Below are 13,791 nucleotides of genomic sequence, written 5' to 3' on the forward strand. Positions count from 1 at the left end.
CCACCAGGTTGTATTATTATACAGTCATGCCAAAACGAAGAATAGTTTCACAACCACTGTAAGTGTTTGTGATTTGTCATTTCTCGCAGAGGATAAAGACTATATGCCTGGGAGTCTTCTTTTATTTTCTGTCTCCGTGTGTTGCTCCACCGTTTGTGCTCAAATATCCGTTGCTTCTTCCTTTTTTTAAAAATCTTTCAATATTTTTTTTTTCCACTTATCAAGAAGCTGTTCATGTTTTTGATACGGGTTTCGTGTTTTATTACTTTATCCAATGTTGCCGTGGACCGCTGTTGCTTCTGATACAGTACAGCACTGTATTGCAATGTGGCCATTTTATATTTATGGATGTAAACAGTATTTTTATTATTTGGAGCTGGTGACGGGGCCTGTTGGGTTGTGGTAGAGCAATGTGTTTCTATGTTTGTTGTGTCTTGTTGTAATGGAGTATGTTTTGTATTTTTTTTTTTCTGTATTTGTGCCGGAACCCTCTCGAAAACGAGTTGCTGGTTCCCCTCGAGTTGGAGCTTTTGAAACATATTTTCTAAGCACTTTAACCACTATACAAAGGTCGGCACGACGACATTATGATCACTGCTTGCGCCAACAAGGTTCACTAATATTGTGACACATGGGGTAACCATGGCAACAGAGGCTATTCTCATCACGTCGGATCAACGCGATTCCGAAGCCGTTCTGTTCAGCGACTAAATGACTCGGTGTCGCTGCTCGTCTTTTGAATGGAAATCTTTTATAAAACGGCCAAACAACGGCGCCGAATGCTAATGCTCATGCAAATCATCACCCGGGGCGGCAACTCAAACACAAACAAGAGCCTCACAAGGACTTTCAAGTCAAAGGGACGTTAATATTCATGTTGCGATCCGGGCGAGTGCTAAATTAATTAGCCAGAATGTGTAAACGCTAACGCTAACTCAAAGGGTGCCCATTAACGCTGCGATTCCGTCTCACCGGGTCGCTTCGTAATTTATTGATTGGCTGTGAGTTGATTTGTCTTAAAAGGGACATAGTATGAAAATTGAGTTTTTGTTTGTATACAAATAAAGTGAACCCACACCTATTCGCAATTTGTTATTCGCGGATTCACCGATTTGAGTTTTTTTTTATCCGCCGTGGATCCTATTGTCAGTGATTTGCGTAAAAACTCACCTAGTCAACGAAAAAAGTAATATGTGTCGAGGAAGTATGTTGACGTGATACATCTCAACTGTTTTAAGATTTTTATATGTCAGGGAGGAGCTAAATTTAGCCCGGGTTGTTAGCGGAAGAAATGAAGAGAGAATCTTCGCCACTTGTTTTTGCTTTGCTGAGTGGCTAATAAAGCCCTCAAGGTACTACAAGACAGAGGTGTCGTTATTGCGTGACGATTGCTATTTTTACGGGTTACAAAGGTGACAGAATCGCTCGTTGCCTATTTCCGAAAAATCACCAGTGAGCGAGCGCTTCTGAATTTTGCGAAAAGTGATGTCCATTTTGTCTAATCGGCAAGATATCGTCCCCGCACGACGAGGGTCCGCCATTTTCAAGCTGCGGCTGAACAACGCTTTCTGAAATGTCAAAGCCGAAAGGTAAGCGTAGCTGTAGTGAGATTTGTTGGATGCAGATTAGCATAAATGGCCCTTGCTTGATTGCACATAAAGATGTGCAACCGTTCAGGTTTTAATGGGAGAATTTTAGAGGCTGAAAAAAATCAAAGTTGGTTCATGTTTCCTCGTCGCTCAATAAAGTCGGATTCGGAAATATGCGGACATCTCCCAGTAAACGAAGCTTTTATTAGGCTGACACGCTATCCGTCAGAGCCAAGCTCTGCAAAGGCAAGATATATTTGCTATAAACAAAGTATTTCTCCAATGAAGCCTAAAGTTGTATTTTTTTTAACGGAGAATGTGGAGGCAAGTGGTTTAGTCCCAATTGTCTCAGAAGAGCTTCTTAGCTTGCTTGATACGACAATCAGGTGCACTATTTTCCACACACAGCCCTTAATCAAAAATGGATCAATCAGAGGTTGGACTGATGGAAGAATTTTAGGGTGTTTAGGATTTAAAATTGTAGAATTGTCGAAACTAGGCTTACTGGTTTCTGGTACCTACGCGTAACTACGCGTAAATTGTATCACGCACGGACCAGCGTGACGGCCATAAAGCTTCTCAAACTTGCGTTGAGCTTCAGTCAGGGACAGAATTACCTTTTTTTGCAACACTGCTCCGATGTCAATTGGCAAGTTGCTGTTGGCCTCACATCTGTCTGAAACAAAATTGAAAAAAAGGAAGGGGAGAGTGACTTCTGGAACATCCTCTATTCAACAGGTTTAGCATTCGCTATAATCAGCTCCGACGCGAGCAGATCATGGCGAAAACAAAGCAAAACTATTTTGAACACTCCACATGACAGGATAGTTGCTCAGGATAAATCTTTTTAAAACAATTGATCATCAGGCTTGCGTTGGCTTTGATTAGACGAGCGTAAAAATGCTTCTATGGCATCTTGGTGCCAAGGAACTACGTTGAGGTGAGTTAAGGAGCTTCATGCAGTGTTTTGCCGCCATATTGAGGCATCGATGGGAAATTATAAACCTTCCTCGGGGGAGGGAGGGGGTGTTAATTACTCGCAGACTTTTGAATCGTTCACCATACCCGGGTTTAATCATCTCGTTGCCACATGACGACTATTGTCCATATCTAATTCAGGGGCGGAGCCAGGTGGGGGCCAGCTACTGAAGGCAATCGTTGGGAAAAAGTATTCAGCTCAGTGGCTGACTATGCGATTTTGTCCTCTATACCAATATTATACGTAATGATATATCAATTCATCGGTCATTGTTAAATTACATCTTAAAAAATACACATTTATTCATTTAAGAGAGCTTTGCCCTGGTATTTGATAGCTGCATGTGATGCACCGTAAAATAGTGGCATTATTAATCAGCGCCTATTCAGCAGACGTCTGGAGAACCCGCAGACATACAAGAAGCGCCTGTCAGGCTGCAGTAATCCTAACGGCCAATAAGCAATAGTGCTCATAAATACTACAGTTTAACCTTACAGTATCTGGGAAATCTTGACCTTTGTGTGGAGATGAAGCGTCTTCCAGTACACCAGCGTGGAGACTATAGAGCCCGTGATCAATAGCGTGGTCAGCTCGCGCGTTTGATAAAATTAGAATCCAACCGCAGAGCTTTTTTCTTTATATCCTGCGCATGCCATCTGATTGATTGACACGTTGCATGGCAACCGTACACGGGGCACTGTGGTCATATACGTTAACTCTGCACCGTAGCTTTTGTCATGTCTCCATTTTGTTACTTTAAATCCAACAGGCTGCGTGTTTTTTGTTTTTGTTTCGTGCAAAATTGATTGGTTTTTATTTGACTTTCTCTCTTTCTTTTTTGCCTGCTTCCTCTTTAACGTGACAAATCTCAAAGCACATCACCCAATGAAAATGCTAACACAATGATGATCTCATCTCAATATATTGAACTCACAAATTGACTTATTACTATTGTCGTTATTTCCTATGGGAAACATTGTCAGTCAACGTTTTAATGTCCTTTTGTTGGCAGATGCTGCTTTTGACTGTTATTGATTCAAGAATAAAAAGAAAAGGGGAAAAAATTCATAAAGTTTATCCCCTCTGTTTCATTATTTTACGGGAAACTTTTTAATTAACCTCCTTAATTAACCTTCAGTGCTTTGTGTTGACAGCTCCGCCCAAATGCTCCTTTTTTTTTCCCCTACCGTCATTTTCCCAAATGAGTCCGTATGCACTTCCACCAGTCACATTATTGACCAGCGAGTACTCGCGTTTCCACCCGGCTGCTTATCGTGAGATGACCCGGCGTGGTCACGTGACCTCGGACGCCGCCCGCGCGCTGGCGAATTGATGAGTCGCTAATGGAGAGGTCGCCGAAGGTTGCCGGGCTGACGGAAGCCGCGCTCGGCTCTCTCGTTTCGATCTGGCCTCGCGCCCGCCTTAACGGCAGGACCTGGACCTGTGGCTTCATTATTTTGCAAAGGTGGGGATGTCCACTCAAGTTGCACTTCCAGACCCTGTAAAGTGAATTCACAGATTTGTTCCTAAATACTTTAGGACTGAGAACTATGCAATACTCTTTTGTGGATTCGATACTTGGTTCAGTTTTTGCAGACAGGCAATTCAAAAGTCCATGACATGTCCCATTTAATACTTTCCACGTAAAGGTGGGAATCCTCACCTCTTAGCCTCATTCTTGCTTGTTTGTGATTTATTGTCCTCTCCCTTGTGTTCATTGTTTGCACATGCACCAGGGAGGCAGATACAAATGGGAGGCGAGCGAGCCAGGGTGGAGCAGGTGAGGCCAATTTGTACGGCGCTGCAGACACCTGGCGGCTCACGCGGACGCCGGGGACGATTGAGCCGAGTCGGCGCTCGCCCGAGTGGAAGATGCGTCCGATAAAATGTCGCCTTTCAAAAACGCTCTCATTGCCCCCGCAAGCGCGCCAGCGGTCGCCGTTTGGCTTCCGCAGATCGGCTCCATAGATGGCGCCTGCTGTGAATACTCGATTTCATCCTATTGGCCAGCCATGCTGATTTATTACAGAGAGTGGGAGGGGGAGGCTCTTTATTGGGAGGGAGGCCTTTATTTGAACAAATGTCTTTTATAGTGACATGAAAAACATTTTCTTTCCCACAAATTAAACCTAACGTGTCAATTTGAGATGAGACGTTTAGTAGTCTCGGTATACGATGTACCCACCCAGTGACTATTGGGGGTGTGGTTTCTATTTGAGTAGAGGCCATTTACCTATGGGCAAGAAACCAAGAGTTTAACTCATAAAGGTTACTGCAGAGAGTCGCAATATTAAAAACATCATTTTACAAAGCATGAATTTGAGTTGGGACTTTTCAGCGTGTGACATAACCAGAGAATATTTGGGGTGAGGTTTCTATGAGAGTAGAGGCCATTTACCTGCAGGGATGGCTTTTATTTGTATAAATGTCTTTATAGTAACATAAAAAAAAATCCACAAATAAAAGCAAAAGTGTCAATTTGTGGTGAGACATTTTTTTTTATCGTACCACATACCCAGAGACGAATTGGGGTATGGTTTCTATTAGAGTGGCGTCCAATTACCCGTGGGCCAGGAAAGAAGGCATCTGTTTGACAGAGGAGTTTAATTATTACAGCGTATACCGGTGACTATTTGAGGCTTGGTTTCTGTGAGAGCGGATTCCATTTTCTTGAGGGCAAAAAAAGCATGGCCGACTTGTACGTCAAAGTGCGTGACTCACTCCCACCTCTGCCAAGGACCATATAGAAAAATCCCTATTGATTTTTCCGCAGAATACGAGCAGAAAATCTAAAAAGGAAAAAGCCGGGCAACCAACCAATGGCATCAGGCGTCCTTTTGAGTTCAAGTGGCCTTGGATGCGGCGTCTTCCTGGGCCATCTGTCTTCGCATCTTGGACCGATATGAACTTGATCAAAAGACAGTGGCCCGGCCCGGGAGCAAGCTAATGTGCTCATTAGCATTGGCCGGGGTGCTCGCCAGCGTTCGGTGTGCATTAATGAAGTAAAGCGCGGCGCCAAACAACGGGACCCCCGGCTAACTTTGGAATGCTTCGCCATCCGCCCACGGTGGCTCCCTAACGACCCGAGGATGTGAACTTAACCGCAATTCAAGAGGCCCTCGTTGAAAAAAAAAATGGCCTTTGTTCAACAGCGCTGTACTCTCATTCGTGTCGTGCTTTTGGGAAAGCCTGACTACCCACAAGTCGGGTTTTTATTTTGACATGCAAACAAATGAAAACACAAGTGGCTCCATGTGTAAGTAGCAAAAGACAAACAATTCTGCCTGCATATTGAAATACGTTACCCGAAGGAGGTGTTTAATTTTCATGAAGGGATTTTTTTTTTTCTCCACAAAAATGTTAGTAACATGTTTTCTTTTTTTAATTGTGTGGACATGCAAAGTTGTTTCATTATCTGGCGGTCCCGGTGGTGCGAATTCTATCTGATGGAAGACCATATTTCCTCAAATAGTGACCTCTGGTCTAATAGAAGCCACGCCCTAAATAATTAGGATTCCAGTTCCAAATGCATATTGAACCTCAACAAACATTCAATTGGACAAGGTCATGGAAGATATGAAATGAATAAAGAAGAACAATGAGATAAAAGCAATGCAACAAAATAATTAAGCCCAAATATCTTCCAGGTGTCATACACCTTAATAAAAAAAAAACAATTAAAAAAAAACATCTCATCTTGACACCTCCTTTTTTTCGTCGTCAAGCAAATTATCTCAAATATGAACTGTGCCACAAATAGTTGCCAGGTACATACAATAAGCCTCAATGTTTTGCCCTCGTGAAAACAGTCTCCACTCTAATATAAACCACGCCCCAAATAGTCGCCAGAAAAAAATAAATGCCTCACCTCAAAGAGATACCTCTTTTTTTTTTTGCCCCCGGGAAAACGGCTTGCGCTCAAATATAAATGGTGCTTTGCCAAGTATGTTGTAGACACAAAAATACTTGTGAAATCACTCCACTATAAAACAAAAATTCTATTGCCCGCTTTAATAAATGCCTCCCCTCAAATGAAAGCATTCTTTTTTTGCCTTCGGGAGATGGCCCCCACTTTCATAGAAACCAAACTGGGTGCGTCGTTCACTTTAGTAAATTCATGTCTCATTATAAATTGAAGCCTTCTTTTCTTTGACCTCAAGAAAATGGCCTCCACTCTTATAAAAACCCCAACCCCAAAAGTCGCCGGGTCGATCGTTCACTTTAAAAAAACGTTTCACATAAATTCCTCTTTTTTTTTTTTTTTTGCAATCAGAAAAACAGCCTCCACTTAGAGAAACCACACTTCAAACTGGGTGAGTTGATCACTTTCAAAAAAATAAACGCCCCGCCTAAAATAATAGACGCCTCTTGTTTTGCCCTTAAGAAAATGCCTACGACACTTGTAGAAAATGTTCCAGGTAGCTGGCTGTGTCAGTCACTTCAGTAAATAGATGGCTCCTTTGTTTTCCCTCAGAACAATGTCCTTCATTCTTAATGCCACAAAAAAGAAAACATAGTAATATAAACCATCCCCCAAATAGTCGCCAGGGCTGTCATCCACTTTAATAAATGACACTTTCTCTTTTGTCCTCGGAAAAAGGGGCTCTACTCTCATAGCAACCACGCCCCAAATAGTCGTCGCCTGTACCAGCCACTGTAATAAAAGCCTCACCTCAAATAGACACCTCCATTTATTTTAGTCAGCGAGACAAACAAGGCGGAGGACGGCGGGCGTCTCTGCGGAGTGGCGCTTGACACTCGGAGAAGCCGCAGCTCAACAGTAGATCACCGAGTCGGACGCTTAGCGGCGCTTCCCGGCGTCCAGATGCTTGGCAATATCAATACACGTGTGATTGAAAGCAATCTGACGGGGGACACGGGGAGCTGCAACCACCGAGATACTAATCAGTCTGCTGTCGCTACACTCAAGACACTCAACATTACAACGAGGACAGGCTTCTTCCCTCAGGCTATCTACTAAAGAAAATACAGACTGGAAGAAACACGGGATAATAGCGTAACGGTAGCATTGTGCTGGACGTGCTAACAACAGCATAGTCTTATTTGACAGATAATACAAGCACATTGCTTACCTTGGTGCAGACAACGCATGCTGTTTTTTTGTTTGTTTTTTTTAAGCATTCCAGTGACTGCGGTAATGATAACCGTCACCTTGCACAGTGAAAATGAAAAAACACGACGAGAAATAGTCCAATTCTAACTGCATGCAAGGCAGCGAGGTGGACCACTAGAAAGAAGAAATTCAAACCAAATGATGAATCCAACGCATAGTACAACAGGGAACATTTTGACCTTTTCTAGAACCCTTTGTTTATATTAGCTGTGATTTTGCAGGTTGGGTCGCACTGTTATTGCTTATTAATTATTATTATTATTATTATTATTCTGCTTTATTACTGACGATGACACCGGCCCCTCACGTCTTCCCCAGCCTCCCACACACGCTGACCCTTGTAACAACAAAACGGCCACGGGTGGGTGAAAGCTTACGCTCCCGAGCGGCCATGCGGCAAAAACGTTGACGCCATTTCGGCTACTTAGGAGCACAGCACATGAATAAAAACACACGCAAAAACATGACTGGTTACTCATGTTGTACTTCATCTGTTTCACACCCACTTGCGCACACACACAAGCGCACACACACACGTTCAAACACATTCACTGGAGCAGGGAGGTCCGAGCTTTGTCCACTCAGGGCCACATACTGAAAAATGGAAGGAGGAGGGGCGGCACTTCACCTTGTGTTTTGGAAACATGCTAAAAGCAATTCAATATGGTGAGCACTGGTAAGCATAAATATATATATATATATATATATATATATATATATAAACCCAAAAAGTTAGTACTATTTATGTGATATTGTTTTCAACATGCAAATGTCTTTACAATGTTAAATAAAATAAAATAAAAATAAAAAAAATCAGAGGACAAATTTTCACGAAGGAGTTTTTACATTTAAAAAAAATGTAAACTAAAAAGAAATTACAATTTACCTTTAAAAAAATCTGAGACTTTTTTATTTTTTTTTAATCAATAAAGAGTGTGATATCTTGTATCATTTAAATTGATAATTGTATGCTGCATATCTTCAAAAATATATTTTAAATTTAAATGTAAACTAAAAGGTGTACACTAGCTTGTGACATTCACAGTATTCAAAGTATTTTTAACCTTACTTTTATAAAATTGAAATGTTCACATATATATGTCGAATTAAAAATTTCTGGCACGGTGGCCGACTGGTTAGAGCGTCAGCCTCACCGTTCTGAGGACCCGGGTTCAATCCGCCTGTGTGGAGTTTGCATGTTCTCCCCGTGCCTGCGTGGGTTTTCTCCGGGCACTCCGGTTTCCTCCCACATCCCAAAAACATGCATCAATTGCCCGTAGGCATGACTGTGAGTGCGAATGGTTGTTTGTTTCTATGTGCCCTGCGATTGGCTGGCAACCAGTTCAGGGTGTACCTCAGAAAATGGATGGATGGATGGTGATCGACTGGTTATTACGTCTGCCTCACAGTTCTGAGGAACCGGGTTCAAACCCCGGCCCTCACATTTGAACTTTTTCTCATTACCGTTTGATGTGGGCCACGTTTAATTTTGTTTTGAGAATACGCAGCGGGCCAATAGAAATCCCGGGTCGGATTTTGACCACCCCCGTCACCGTGTGTCCACGGATCCAAGCAGATTCTGCACTTCATCAGAAACAGACTCGAGTGATAGTGGGTTGTCTCACCCACACAGTATGACTGGAAATTACCATTAGAATGGCTTGATGAGCTACTCTCGTGCCGCATGTGCTGAGAATGAGAACGCATGGATATTAGCGTTAGCTTGGGTTCAAAACGAGAGCGAGCGGGAGAAGCCGTGGGCGGTGATGGATGCAGGTGAGCAACAATGTGTAATCCACGGCCGCCTGTCAGACGGTGACTAATTGACCGGAGCGAGTCGAGGGAGACGCGGCCAGCTCCGCGCTAACTCGTCACAGAGGCCGGGGCGGGGGCGGGGGCTCGCGTGGGATCGATCACGGACAGAGGTCGACGGAGCGAGGCCGAAGGGTGTCGGGTGTCGTCGTTCGAGGTGGGCCGGGCAGTAGTGCTGGCGTGTCCGCGGCATCTAAAACAAACAGTCAACATGCTTTATTTCCATATAAACATGGAAATGTCAAAGCTTAGCATGTGGTGACTGTGACGAGATTGGACTATTGTAACACGGCTCTTACAGGTCGCAAGGAAAAAAAAAAAAAAAAAAAAAAGACATCTAGCCGACAGCTGCGACTGCTTCAGAATGCTGCGGCGTGAAAACTGGACGACGGTGTCACGTAGAATTAGGCTACGGCTTGTTCTCTCTGAAACGTTGGAGAAGGGAGCTTCAGGACACACGTACGGAAACAGAAATCCTCAATTTCACAACAATGTCCAGGACAGACCAAAGATAAAATGTTCTTTGCGTTTACCGATGTTCAGCGTCCCGTTGTTCCTTTCCGTCCTTCAATGTTAGCTACCGAAAGAAGAAACAAAGCTGAAACCTTCAATCAGTTCACCTTAAATCAATCGATTAGCACCCTTGGCAAGTGGAACGAGAAATTTGTTTGTGTGTATTTATAAAAATAAAGTTGTACGCCACACTGTATTTTGTCTTGATCTTGAAACTGAAAAAGACTCCGCAGCTTTTCCGCCTTTTCTGAAACGCCACGGTAATCCTAACACCGATTAAACACAACTAATGTGTAGCCCTAAAAGCCATGGGAATTGTTAATTATTTTAAAATGTTTCAGCCTAAATATTTATTCTGTTTAATAGACAGACCCCCATATGCAGGTGTTAGGGATTCCAGTAGAATTCAAATTTGATAAGTTCCAAAAGAAATCTGTTTGAATGTCATCCGCGTTTTAGTTTTACTATTTTGCGTGGTTGTCCGCTTACGACAAAACAAAAATGTTGATATACTGTATATGCTTGACTATGAGAGCTTTCCATTAAATTACCCTCAATACCCAAATCAATTGCCACAATTTCACATTAATCCGGAATATTTCCTACCTTGCAACTCTTGCAGCTACGCACTTTTTTTAAATGATACAACAGAATACAATCTCGCAAATTAGTTTTGCATACCCAGCGTGCAAAAGATACTTGAGGTAGCCGCCGTTGTTTGTCAAAATACGTACAATAGAAATGCCCAATGGCTTTTAATACAATCTCACTTAAAATGGATTTATGGTCCAGAAAATGCTCTCCACTTGATTTCAAAAGACCAACATTGAAAAGAATTTAAGGCGCTAGGATTTCCAGGTTTGCTAAACAAGCAAGGTGTTTTATGGTCCCAGTTTTCTGTCTTTTTCGAGGTTTTATGCGCCTCTTTCTAAGCGTACGACCTCGGTTTAGTGGCTGGCTGATCCGTCTCTGCGAGGCTTGCGGTGCTTGTGCGACCCCCCCCCCCAACAAAAGAGGCTGTGCGCCTCACTGTGGCGCAGACCATCGCCAAGGTGTCCTTCAGCAAACGGCGTTCATCATCGACCTGCGCGCGCGCCCGTGCGTGCTTGTGTACGCACGCACGTGTGCGTGTTTTTACCACTTTTCTGTCACTTCCAGCAAGACGTCGATGAAAGCGCAACATCTTTTTCCAAGGAAGGTCGTGTATTCCATAAAGGTGCCAATTGCTTCTTGCGGGAAATGAGCCAGCGGATTTTATTTTTTGAAAAAAAAAAAAAAAAAAGGTATAAGCAATTGAAGTGTATTTTTTTATAATAACTGCTTGTGCGTGTGTTTTTTGTTTAGGCGGATAAGTCGAAGTAAAGAATTGTGATTGTCACTGCTTGGCTCTGGCGATGAAGATACTCAAATGATCTGTTATATAAGAATGCTGCCAAGTGCTACCCCCCAGCCCCCTTAGTTCCTGTTGCCAAAGCAGGGGACGACACATACCGTACAATAAATAGCACGATACATGACCGTAAATTACAAAGCAACACATTGCAAGGGTGTGGAAATAACACATATTCTTTCATCACAAAACTTTAATCGAGGTTACATAGAATTGAGCTAAAAGGTACCAGGGGGAAAGTAGCTCTCTGTGAGACCTCTGGAAAAAGGAACTTCAAGACACAAAACAGAGAAACTTTAGTCTTGAACCTCAAGAAAATGTCCGAGATGTCTCTGTTTCTTCTTTCCACATAAAGAAGAAACAGAGCTCAAGTCTTTAATCTTAGATTAGCTCCCTTGGCAGTTTTCTTTGTGCTTGTTTAAAAAAAAAAAAAAAAAAAAAGACAGTTGTATTCTTTATTGTATTTTGTCTTGGTCTTGGAACTGATATTGTGTCAATTTTGATTTTGACAACATTAGATGGTTTTGACAGCATTAGATGACTGCACATGATGTCTGATGATAGCAACCTGGAAATGAAGTGAAGCAAGGCCCGAGTTAATAGGAAAGTAGTACATTACATTGGTGTCAAGGAAGTATGTTGAAGTGATAAATCTTGACCAAGAAATCGTCAAAATCATCTGTAATTCATTTATTTTTAAGGGTCATGTTGTAAAATGAACTTGAAATAATAAACTGTTTCAGAGTCATAGTTTGTGGTTTGAAGGCAATTACAAATCTTTTTGGGGTGGGGCGTCAATGACTTTTTTTCGCCATTAGGTCTCAATCTGGAACGATCTACCAGTTTTTAAGATCTTAACCTTGTTTTGAATTGCGAGAGACCCCAGACATGACACAAAATCAAAGGAACAAATCTCGGTCCAACTCGGTGTTCACCAAACACTCAAGAGATTTTGCCATCATAAATATTGAACATGTTTAACATTTAGCATAGTCGGCCTGGACCGCCAGAAAAACAGACGGAAAAAAAAATATATATAATAAATCACTTAACACATCCCACACCACAGGATAATTCTCTCAGTATAATCTTTCAGACGCATCTGACACGCTGCCTTTTGCTCACTTTGATCAAGAATGAGGGGAAATAGTCCGATTTGGCCCGATTGTCAGTATAAATCCAACACCCTTTCAGAACCACCGCTTCTACGGTTTTCACTCTTTGAAGACATTATTATTTATTTTTTTTCTTTTTTGGTAAAAAGTTAATTTCAGACAGAAGCAGGCAGAAGGGTGTGCAGTATGCCTTTGAAGGTTACATCAAGGGAATCATGCAAAAGAAGGGACGGTAGCGCATGCAGATCGCAGAACAGGAAGTCAAACAGTCGAGACGTTATTAAGGAATGCAAAAATTCATGAAAAGGTGACAAGCCAGCGCTGTATTTCCTATTACAATTATTCCAAAATGGGCCTACATGCAGTTGAGACGAGGGGTACTTAGCTAGCGAGCCTTCAGATCAGAGTCAGTAGGTCTCATGTTGGTAGCAAATTGCTAGCATTTTGGTTTAATGGGTTAGGTTTTAGGGTCTAAAGTCTATAGGTTTCAGGGTTTAGGTTTTGGGATTAGGGCTTTGGGTTTAAAGTTTTGGTAAGAATGTAAGGTTTTGGTCAGGCCTAGGTTGTAGGCTTTAAGGCAAGGGTCTTGTTAGGAGGGTCAGGGTTTCAGGTTAAGGTTTAGAGTTAAAGTTTAGGGTTAGGGTTTTGGTTTCAGTTTAGGCTCGAGTTAGGATTTGGGTCTAATCTTAAAGTTAGAGTTTATGTTTAGGAGCAGTGGTTAGGGTTAGGATATTAGGTTAAGTTAAGGCCTTGGGGGCTTGGTTACAGTTTAAGGTTTTCTGCACCGTGACTGGCCGGTGTGCATTTACCCGGTTGGGCTCGACAAAGAATCCCCTGCACCTAAAAACTATATTCTTCACCAATCAAAATACACATCCCCTTTGGAATTGGCGGGGACAAGGTGATGTGGTGAGAGTTTCAGTCTGTTCAAATGTGTCACCTGTGAGCCTTTGGCATCAGAGCTCGAGGCTCTTTAGGCCTCAGACGGACAATACAACAAGCTTTTAAAAGCACTTTAATAGGACTCCTGGACGTGAGGGATTCCCGCCGGGGGCTTGTCTTGACAGAACAAGGAGGGAAGGTTGGCTGCAGTTCTGCTTCTTGTCCTGAGTTTGAGGAGGCTCGGGGAGTCTGCAGCAGCTGAGAAAACATTTCAGACAGAGACAGACGACCCAAAGTAAAACCAACCTTTTTCTACCCCCGACCAACAGCTGGAACAATAAACGCTGTGATTTAGGACGGGTTAAATCTACCTCCGC

Source organism: Phycodurus eques, chromosome 7, assembly GCF_024500275.1.
Source record: "Phycodurus eques isolate BA_2022a chromosome 7, UOR_Pequ_1.1, whole genome shotgun sequence".
NCBI classification, from domain to species: Eukaryota; Metazoa; Chordata; class Actinopteri; order Syngnathiformes; family Syngnathidae; genus Phycodurus; species Phycodurus eques.